The sequence below is a fragment of the Chroicocephalus ridibundus genome, chromosome 24 (assembly GCF_963924245.1).
Source record: "Chroicocephalus ridibundus chromosome 24, bChrRid1.1, whole genome shotgun sequence".
In the NCBI taxonomy this organism is placed as follows: Eukaryota; Metazoa; Chordata; class Aves; order Charadriiformes; family Laridae; genus Chroicocephalus; species Chroicocephalus ridibundus.
Genome location: NC_086307.1, coordinates 1,665,333 through 1,676,200, shown reverse-complemented (window position 1 = coordinate 1,676,200; position 10,868 = coordinate 1,665,333). Strand labels below are relative to the sequence as shown.

Sequence of the window (10,868 nt, the reverse complement as noted above, 5' to 3'; positions counted from 1 at the left end):
GGTGTCCCGACCCGCGTTCCCCCCGTCGCCGCCAGCTGCGGGCGATCGGGGTTTTAGCGGCGTCGCAGAGCAGCGATAGTGGCTCCTTCTTCGCCTGGGGGCACGTTTCGTGGCTCCGCCGGATTTTGGGGGGTCATACAGGGGCTTCGGGAGGGGTCAGAAGTGGAGTCTGGAGGGGTCCTGGCGGGCTCCGGGCCCGGCGCTGGCGCCCGCTCCCGCCGGGTGGAGCAGTCGTCGGGAAATAGCGGGTGGGCGGTCCCGGCTCCATAAACCTCGTTTTTTCTGCTTATGTCTTTATTTTTCGTTTATTTTAACCTTTTAAAAATCAAGTTGTTTTATTTTAAATTAGTTTTCGTCCTTTTAATGTGAATTTGGGGACTCTTTTACCTCTGCTTTGCTCTTCCTCCCCCCCATCCACGTGGCCCCTCTCCAGCCCCTTCAGAAACATTACTAATACATATTTTTTAAATCTTTATTTAGTGTATTTTTTGATTTATCTTTCTCTTTTGTCGCTTTTGTCTCTCTTATGCTGTGTTTTTACTCGCTTTTCTCTCACGGAGAAGCGGAAACACATCGCGACGGAGACGGGTTTCGCTTAAACCTTTATAAACGTTTAATTTCTGCTTTTATACCCCCCTAGAGCCTTCCCTGTCTTGGTAGCGTGGTTCCTTTTTGAAGAAATGCGACGCTTATTCCTGAGGTTTTTCATGGAATTCAAGCCCGTACGGGTGCCGCAGGAGCAGAGGTAACTGTCGCCATACGCACGGACTGGGGCGGCTTTGGGCTTATCCCTGGGGGGGAAACCCCATTATTGAGGGGGCCCCAACATTTTGGGGGGATCTTGGGGAGGGCGCAGGCATCCTGGGGAGAGGGGATGGTCCCTCCATGAAGGCGAAGAAGATTCGGCGTGCTCTGGGGTCCGCAGCACCCTGAAACCCCCGGAGATGCGCCGGGCTGGGGGGGGGGGGGGGGGGGGGGGGAATTCATGGGCGTGCATCAAAGCCCTCACCGGGGCACCCTAAAGTGTCCCTTGGGCACCCCAAAATCCATGGGGACACCCCATAACCTCCCCCGAGGGCACCCCAAATCCATGGGGCACCTCAGTTTTCCCTTGGAGACCCCCTCAAATGCCCCCCCCAACGGCCTAGAACCCGTGGGGTTCAGCCTTCAGTTTATACAAAGCTGTTAACACACTATGTTTGCATCTTAGACATCTTAATTCTTTAGATTATTCAGCTTGCATGGATGTCAACGCCCAGGAATGGGACTCTAAGCCATTTGTTTTCATTTTCCTTTTATTTATTATTGCAGTACAGATATACCGAATCCCGAGTCTGTACCAGCGGCTGTACGGACGGTTGAAGGCCTCCGGGCTGCGGGGGCCGGGCTACCCCGAAGAGACCCCACAGAGGAACCGGGCTGAGGTCGCGCTGGCCGCTCCTTGCGGTGCGGCAGGATGAGAACAGAACTCATGTACGGCCGGTAAGAAAATGGCGCTACTGGATCGTTTACCGGGGAGGAGGGGACCGCCTGTGCGGCGGTGGCCAATGGGAAAGACGTGTCAGGCGGTGTAAGCCAATCGGGAGCGATGGCGCGGAGTGCGGGCCAATCAGGGAGCCGAGGCGATGAGGATGCCCAGGGGGCAGCGCGGCGAGGGGTTAATGTGTGACAGGGCCGGGGGGGGGGTGGTGCCGTCCCGTATCTCTGAGGGGGCCGCCGCCATTTTGTAAACATCCCCTGCTAGCGGCTGAGGCCCTTGCCCGCCGCCATGGTGCTGGTCTAGGCTGGCTCCCGCATCGCGGAGCTGCTGGGGGAACTGCCCCAGCTCATCAAGCAGACGCAGCTAATGGGGTTGAGGCTGGGGGGCGGGCGAAGACCCACGTCCAGTTCACCCTCACCACTCTCCCCCCTTGTTCCCAGCAGGAGGATTGCTCCCCCAGCAAGCACAACCTGGTCAGCGTCCAGAAAGCACACAAGCAGATGCAGGCGGAGAATAAGAGTGAGGGGACGAGGGGGGGCACCAGGGGTTTCAGCCTTCTCCTATCCCCTCTAAGCACCTCTGCCCCCTCAGTCTTCCATGACCAGACTAAGCTGTGGGCACTCTACACCACAGCCAAAGCCAACACAGAGGCTGGGTGCAATTAGGCTCCTCCTTACTCAAAAAATCTCCATGTTTACCTCCACGCTCCTCTTTTTAACGCCAGATCTCCAAGTTTTGACCCTGAAGCCCCGTTTTTACTTCACAATCCCCCTTTTTTCACCCCCATCAGCCTATTTTTGCTAATTTTCCCAAATTCTTACTATTTTAGGGGGTTCTTTGGCAGCATCCCTACACAAGGTGCTGGATAAAATTGCTGAGATCAAGTCACTGCTGGAGGAATGCCACATCGGTAACCACCTGAGGAGCTGCACAGGGGTCTAAATGGTCAGGGAGCAGGGGGGCACAAGTAAATAAGATTAATTTTGGAACAACAGGCAGCGAGAATGATGTTTGCCAGGGAAGGAGCATTGCAGGGTCCTGCTGCAGCCCCAGCTGTTCCTGCCTGGGAAGCAAAGCCCGGAGGGGCTTCACAAACACATCTGGCTCCACACAGGAAGAGAAACCTGAGGAGCTGCAGCAGGAGCTGTCACAAACAGCCATGCATGAGACAGAGCTGCATGGCACTGGAGCCAAGCTCTCCCCTGCCCAGGCAAGGCTTCCCGGAGACTTTGGACAGGTGAATCAGCCTGTTACTTGCACTAAGCCACTTGCAGTAGGTGAGCCCCGAGGTGCTACCCCTTGGGGACCCAAGTGCCCACCAGCACAGGAGGAGCCCGGCTGTCACATCCCCTCGCCGGGTGTGGATGGTGGCTGTGCTGCTGGCAGGGACTGGGGCCGGAGTTGGAGTCCTGCACCCGGATTGCCCCAGACCACCCACGGTGAGAGGACAAGAGAGACTCTTCATACTGCTGTACACTGTTGGCCACTGCATTTACAGTTGGTGCATCAGCATCAGATCCTCCCCAAACTGTTGGTGACAATATGTGGGAACACACTGATGGCACGCGCTGCACAAACTCCTCAGCAAAGATGCTTTGCAGAGCATTTCATTGGGGTCTACACTTAGTCACCGTCACCAAAACTAGCTGTGATACAGTCAGTTCCCTTACGTACTTAATACCTTTTTGTAATACCTCTGTACAGGAGGGACATTGAGGTGCTGGAGCGTGTCCAGAGGAGAGTGACCAGGCTGGTGAGGGGTCTGGAGACCAGGGCATGTGGGGAGAGGCTGAGGGAGCTGGGCACGTTGAGCTTGGAGAAGAGGAGGCTGAGGGGAGACCTCATTGCCCTCTACAGCTCCCTGAAAGGAGGGTGGAGAGAGGTGGGTGGTGGCCTCTTCTCCCAGGTGGATAATGACAGGACCAGAGGAAATGGTCTGAAGTTGCAGCAGGGGAGGTTTAGGTTAGATATTAGGAAGAATTACTTTCCTGCAAGAATGGTCAGGCACTGGAAGAGCCTGCCCAGGGAGGGGGTTGTGTCACCATCCCTCGAGGTATTTAAGAAACCAGTTTAAGGTTTGGTACTTCAGGGCATGCTCTAGTGACAGAGATGGTAGGGATGGTTTTGTGTGTATATGGTTGGACTCGATGATCTCCAAGGTCCTTTCCAACCATGAAGATTCTATGACTTTTCCATGATGGTCCATTTGCTTGGGCAAACCTGACCTTTACAGCTGACATGAATCGCCTCCAGAGACTGAGAGTGTTTATCTTTCTCCCAGTTGCGTTATCGATGCCTCTCTCTGTCGAGGTTTCCCAGCTGTTTGGCCTCTGCCTTCTGAGCCTATGACATTAGCCCCATTGTCCCAGCCTCGCAGCAGCCAGGAGATAAGTGACAACTGAAGTCCTTCCTCATTTTTTGCAAATCCTTTATAGAGAAGGACTTAACGATTATCGCAGTGTATGAGTTGTCCTCGGGGTCAACACTGCCTAAGAAGGACCCTCTCGGGACCCTCCTTCATCTTTGTGAGAAGAACCCTCTCCCACGTTGTCCGGCTTGGGCTGGTTGCTGTTGTAAGGGGCAGGGGAAGGAGCTGATGTCCTCTTCTGTTTCCTGGTCACCAGGGCAACTTGTGCTGGTTCTGCTGGAGTTGGAGGAGCCGTGGGAGCTGCTGTCACTGTTCTCGGGTTCAGAGCAGTGACCGTGCTCCTTGTCAGGACTGGAGCAGCCGGTGCCAGCAGGGGAAGGGCATTCAGTTTTTAAACAGCCCAAAAGGTTTCCATCCCCAAGCTCTTTGATACCCATGTTGGGTGCCAATTAATCTGTCGCGGTTTGGGCCAATGATGAGATGACAGATGCTCTCCCCCACCTCTTGCTCCATGGAGAGGAGGAAAGAGAAAGAGTTTAGAAAAAAATAAATAATGAAATATTAATAATAAAATAAAAAGGGTATAATTTTATATATATATATTAAAAAAACGGTATCAAGTTCCCAGGAAGATGTCACTGGTAGGCACTGGAGAAGGCCCGGACTGGACCTGGGGACAGATGGGAACTGGATTCTGGAAGCACGGATTGGGATCAAGGGCAGATCCAGGGTCCTCCTGAAGAAAGAGCCATTGAAGAGTCCCCTGATCCCTCAGCTTTACCCTGAGCGTGGCAGATGGGATGGAACACCCTGCTGGCCAGTTTGGAGTCACCTCTTGTCCCTCCCTGCAGGTGCCGCCTCTCTGTGGGGCAATCAACCCCCTCAGCTGCCCCTGGCTGCCAGAGCAGCGAGTCCCAGCAAGAGCCTCCCTGAGCAGAACCTCGGCTGCTCCAGCCCCTGGCAGGACAACCAGCCATGCCTGCAGGGCCCTTGTGGGACCGTGGTGCTTGTAGGGCAGTTTTCCTGGCAGCCCGTGCAGTGCTGAGTATTTTAGAGGGAAAGTCAATACTGCACTGAGGTGTTGGTGGGGTTCTCCCTAAGTCTGGGACTTTCCGGTTCCCTGCGTTCCACCAGCAAGCACAGGTGCACAGAAGCATGGAGCAGGAGATGGGGAGACTCCGTCCCTCGGCAGCGACAGCGAATCCAGGAGATGGGAGCAGGCACCATCCAGGACGGGGAGAGACAATCCGGGAGGTGTTAAAGGTCCCAGACCGAAAATCGCCACTGGGCTGAGAGGTGAAGGTGTGTGAGGGGCAGGGGGAGATGGCAGGGGACAGTCACCCGGGGGTTTCTTCATCCTTGGTCGCTCTCTGGAGGCGCCCAGCCCGGGCTGACCCTGCTGCTCTACCTGACAATTAAATTACTTATAACATTTGACGCCTGATGCTCTGCTGCGGGAAACCCGGGCGTGAGCCCAGAGGAGGGGGGAGCACCGCCGGCCCTGGGCGTCACCCGCTGCGAGCGGACCCCGGTCCCGCGGTGACCGAGGCGGGTGGGGGTGTGCGGCTCCGGGGCGGGACGAGTGCTCGGGCAGCGGCTGCTGCTCTGCCGGGGCCGGGCTCCGAGCAGCCACCGGGCCCTCGCCAGCCCGCGGGACCCGCGCCCCCCCGGGGGCACCCGCTGTCGCGGAGGGAGCGATGCGCGTCGCTCGTAGGAGAGAAGCAGCGATAGATTTATTGACATAAAGCCACGGTTTAACAAAGCTTGACAGTAAACGCGGCAGCGGTTTAACCAGAGTCGCTGGCGGCTGCACGCGGTCATTCACTGCCCAGGGGATTGGGAGGGCCCGGTTTGAGGAGCCCGCAACGATTTACTGCCGTTCAGACAATGCTGCCATCCCCCGATGGCCCCTCCCCACCCGGGAAGGGGAGCTGGGGCAAAACAAGGAAACCCGAGGGCTGAAGCGTAAACAGATTTAATGGGAGAGGGCTAAATGATTAATAACACTAACAACGGCTATCGATCCCGATTCCAATATAAATAGGCAAGGGTTATACTCAGCCCGCTCTATCAGCAGGGCGCGGGGCGGCAGCACCCCCGGCCCGTCGCTGTTCCGCCGGGCGGCCGCTTCCGCACGGCGCTTCCCGGGGCTCGAAGCTCCGCTCGGCGCCTTGGGAGGAGTCCCGGGGCTGCCCCCACAGCGGGGTGCCCTTCCCCTCACAAACCGGCCCGCCCGCCCGCCAGCGGGGAGCGCCCGGGGAAGCGGCTCCCACGCGGCCCCGGCCGGGCGGCAGCGCTGCCCTCCCCGCCGGGGCTCCACGGCCGCAGGAAGCTGCCATTTCTGTCAGCAGCCGGGATCCGCCGCGCCCCGCCCCCCCCTCGGCCGCCGCCAATCAGCGCCGCCGCTCCCCGCCGCTCGGCCAATAGGAGCTGAGGGAGGGGCGGTTGCCTTAGCGACCGCAAGCAGCCGGCCATTCGTAACGCAGCCTCTGGGCGGAGCCTTTCACGCACGGCCAATCAGGAGGGCGGTGCGCGGCAGCTGCGGGGCCGCCATTTTGCGGCGGGGAGGTGCGGCGCGGCGCGGCGCCGGGGGCGGGTTAATAGGTGGGTTGTGAGGCGTTCTGCGCTCTTAGGAGGGAAAGATGGTATTTACTTGAATATTTTGTTCTATCCACTGCGGGAAGATTTAATTAAAATGAAGAATCATGAAAACGTAAGTTACATTGATGTGACAATGGCGAGTGATAGGCTTCAAGCTTGTCTTTTCCCAAGTTCCTTGTCATACGGCCTGACTCCAAACAAAACGTTCTCCCCACAGCTATAAGATGCTGCTGTGCCCCGTTGCCTGCCGAGTTCCTCTGGTGTCCCTTCAACACCACAACATGCCCCCAAGAGCGACGGGCTGCAGAGGTGGGGCCGTGGCAACCTCCCGAGGCTGGGCCAGGCCGAGTGCAAGGTCCTGCACCTGGGGCAGGGCCACCCCGAGCACAAACCCATCTGCTCGCTTGCTTATACGCATGAACAAGGATTATGCCTTTTAATTTTTTTTATAATAGTTACTCAAGCTCTAAATCTGTTATTCCACTATGTTAACCTGAACAGAAAAAAAAAACAAACAGAACACTAGAGAGGAAATTCCACCTATAACTCAACCAAAATTGCACAGCTTGCAGCATCCAGCACCTGTTTGGTGTAGCTCTGCATAAAGCTTGCTTAAAAATGTCCAAAAACATTAAACAGGGCTGGAACGCGTATTTATGTTTCAGTATCATGTGCCAAACAAGATCATTTCAGATAAAGCAGGTAAGGACAGCATATCTTCTTGTGTTAGCACTTTTTTTAAAAATCACAACGTGACTGGAAAATCAGACATGGAGAGAATGGCAGGGATTTGGAGATCTTGAACAACTTCTACAAAACAAGTTCTCTGTCATTTCAGAACAGACACATAACAACAAAGTATTCAACTAAAGTATAATTTTCTGCTGCTCGTCAAAACCTGGTGGTCCATCAGTGTGGGGGGGATCCTGCTGGAGGGGAACCAGGGGGACGTTGCTCCCTGGGGGCACAAAGCACATCTGAACGGAGTCAGAGAGAGCTTTAAATACAGAGATTTCGTGTTACGTCAAGGATCATCTGGTCCAACCTTTCCACAAATTGGAAGAAAAATCGAGTACTTCACCTTTATTTAAATGCTGCTGAATAAAGATTATCAAATGAAAGAGCTCTCTAAAGCCAAATGTTGTAATTCTTCAATAACCTGGCTAATTCTTAAATATAAACCAAAAATCAATGACTTATAACAATATAAATCATAAGTCACAAAGATACTCATATTAATATTTTAAGAACATAACATCAGAGATCAAACCAACACACATTAAGCACAAGAAGGACTGCCATTGCAAAAGGTTGGAGTTTTTGAGTGGAGTTTTGTTTGTTTAGGGGTAAGGGGTTTTTTTATTTATCTCTAAATTCTCACTGACTTCTTGCATCATTTTCAATTTGGTTTCATCAGCTGAAAATGGAAATTCAAGCCAAAAAATTGTGAAAAAGCCAAGCCAAAAAATCGGAAATGACATCATGAAGGAGAACATCAGGCTCACTGAGCAAAGCAGCTCAACTTCCCAGAGACGCCTGCAAGGAACACACCATGATGCACCATCAGCAGGTGAAATTTTAACCCCCCCTACGGTGGCCTTTGCTTTATCCACCTACAGCAGGTGCTGGGAGAGTTTCCCATTTCATCAGAGCAGATATTTTATCATTGCTTCTCTCGCTCTACGTATGATAGAACCGGTTGCTAAACATAACAGCTTTAAAAGGCATCGTTTCTGTTACTGGGACACAATTTTATCCTTTTGTAACTCCTTTCAAATTGCTCATGTTGATCTTTAAAACAATACATCAAACTATAAAAATGAGGTAACAACCCATGGATGTTTCCCTCTGCTCAAATTCTTATGTGACTTAAAAGTAACAAAGAATGAAAAAAATAATAAACTGAGAAGCAAATGTTATTTGCTAAATATAGTGCTATGAAAATGAGCAGTTTCCTTTAAAATGTGTTTCAGATCCTTCTGTGAAGTTCTCCCACCGTCCCATGGGGAAGATGGCTGAGCCCTGTACTCATGCTGGGGCTCTGCTCTCAGCTCCTCTCCCACACATGGGGCTGGGACCCTCGGCTGCCCCGCAGCGCCCTATGGAAGGCCCTATAGGCACTGCTGTCCCATAGCTGCCCCACAGATGCCCCATGGAGGGCCCTATAGGCTCCACCACTGTCCCATAGCCACCCCATAGAGGGACCTATAGGCACTGCTGCCCCATAGCCACCCCATAGAGGTGTCTATGGGGGGTCTCTGGAGGTGTGTGGGGCCAGGAGGGCTGGGGCTTGTGAGGGACCCTGTGGGGCCCAGGGCTGTGGGGCCGGTGGAGACACCCTGTGGGGCCGTGCAGGGCAGGGGGTGTGGGGGCTGTGCCGTGGGACTGTATGGGGCAGGACGAGGGGGATGTATAGGGCAGGAGGGGTGCATAGAGCAGGGCAATGGGGATCCCACTGGGGGGTTGTACGGGGGCTGTGGGGGATATCGCGGGGCTCTCAGCCACCCCAGCACCCTGCAGGCGTCGGTACAGGCTTAGGCATACAGTCGTTAGGCTTCAGAGCAGGAATTGCAGAATTAGCTGAGTGCTGCTGCCGAAGCGCCGGGGCGTTGTGTTCTCTTTTAGCCCATGGAGGGGTTTATTGTTTTTATTAGCTTTATTTTGATGAGAATAGAACCGTGGAATCACAGGATGGTTTGGGCTGGGACTTCTAAAGCTCACCTAGTCCAACCCCTGCCATGAAAATGACAGGCAAGCGAAACCATTACCCGGAGCTGGACTATTTACCAGCTTTACAAGGCAGCATTATTTGGGAAGCAGTTCCCGATTCTGTGTATCCACATGTTCCGAGGTTTCCCTCTGCCCTGGACAGGGATGGGGAACTCGCTGGCTCCCACAGGAAGGTGGACGGGACCGTGCCACTGTGCAGGGACAGTGCAGAACGTCGTGGGACAGAGTCTTCCCAGGGCTGGGGACAGAGTCTTCCCAGGGCTGTGCCCAGATCACTGAAAGCAATTTGGGAATGTTTTGTTCTGTTTTGTTACCGCTTTACAACCTCAGAGGGTTTTGACCTATTTATTTCTCTAAGCGCCTTGCCCAAAGATGCCTTGTACCAACTGCAGTAACCCCCGCAGGGCCCAGGTCTCCTGGGGTGGTTGTGGTGTGCGGCCCTGCAGGGAACCCCCTTCTGATCAGAGGATTTTTCCTATATTTCAATGCTTTTATTTCCACTTATTTCACATCTGCTTTAGTGAGAACCAAGCAATGGAAGGTCCGATTTGGACTGAAAATTTCTCAGAATCTGTAGCTTTCTGTGCAGCTTATTTAATGTGTGTAAGTCCTTTTGATTAGTTATGGTTTGAGATTAGTTATGGCTTGTATGGCTACATTTTTTCGGCTGCATCTGCCCTTGCATTACTGTAGGGCAGCCCTGTAAAAGTCAGCAATGTAAAGCGAGGGCAGATTTATCTCCCGTGTCACTTGTAAAGTGAGATGAATGAGTTCTCCATCCCAGCACTGTGTCCTGCGAGCTTTGCTCAGCACCCAGCTCCCAAAGCTCCACTTGGAGGACAGAGATTTAAAATTCGCTGAAGAAGACATTTATGCAAGGTGGATTTTATTATTTTTTTCCTAAAACGGAAACCTAATACAGTGTTTTGGGTTGTTCTTTCAGCAACACAGAACAAGAACTATGTAACAATAAAAATTGATCATAAAATTGCAGTCATAAATTATCGGCATAATGTTATAGGCATAAATTCTGTGTATGAAGGAGGAGGAGTTGTCTGTCTTAACTGAAGAAGGGTAACTTGGGTCAATTATTATCGTGCTCTCATTTGCTATTTTACTGGAAAAACCCAGAAATCTGCATATCTGATGGGGTTGTGGCTGAGGACAGCATTCCGTAGTGGACTTCCAGCTCTTCAGTGAGCTGCCAGCTGCTGGGGAAGGCCTGCGGGAAGAGATCTGTTAGCCCAAGTGGCAATGAGAAGGAAGAAGCCAATGCAGCACCTGGACGAAGAAGATTGTGGCACGTAGGACAGCAATGTCATTTTGGCACTTTTTTATTTCTTGTGTAAGATCTTACTGTTTCCAGATAGTTCTGGGGTGAGCGTGGAACTCTTCTTGGTGATGCAATCTGTGACGTGTATGGCCGCTTGAACTTTTAGATTATCCTGAAACTGTAAAAAAAAAAAAAAAAGAAGAAGAAGAAGTGTTTGACTGTTACTGTGTTTCCCTGTGGCTCCGTTGCTGCCCTCTGTCCCAGCCCCACTCTGGGCGTTGCTTACCGGACTTTTGCCCTTATTTCTACAGTCCGATCTGCAGGGACAGTGAATTAGACGGCGGTGAAATGCTGGCCTAAATGAAGTTTTGCTGTAATAGTTAGAAATTCTTGCCCTTGAGCCACCTTTGTCCCCC

General features: G+C 52.9%; 1 long non-coding RNA gene across 3 annotated transcripts; it reads left to right on the top strand.

The window, feature by feature from the left end:
• The first annotated feature begins 9 nt into the window (after positions 1-9).
• LOC134526849 (uncharacterized) lies at positions 10-10,266 on the top strand. 3 transcript variants are annotated; one of them, XR_010074044.1, is made up of 5 exons: positions 10-745; positions 1,312-1,482; positions 1,921-5,150; positions 7,867-8,019; positions 9,322-10,266. It is a non-coding gene; the product is annotated as an uncharacterized LOC134526849 (long non-coding RNA). The 3 variants fall into 3 exon arrangements; XR_010074043.1 differs by lacking the exon at positions 9,322-10,266 and adding an exon at positions 8,423-8,841; XR_010074042.1 differs by lacking the exon at positions 9,322-10,266 and having other exon boundaries at positions 11-745; positions 7,867-8,385.
• Positions 10,267-10,868: the final 602 nt, after the last annotated feature.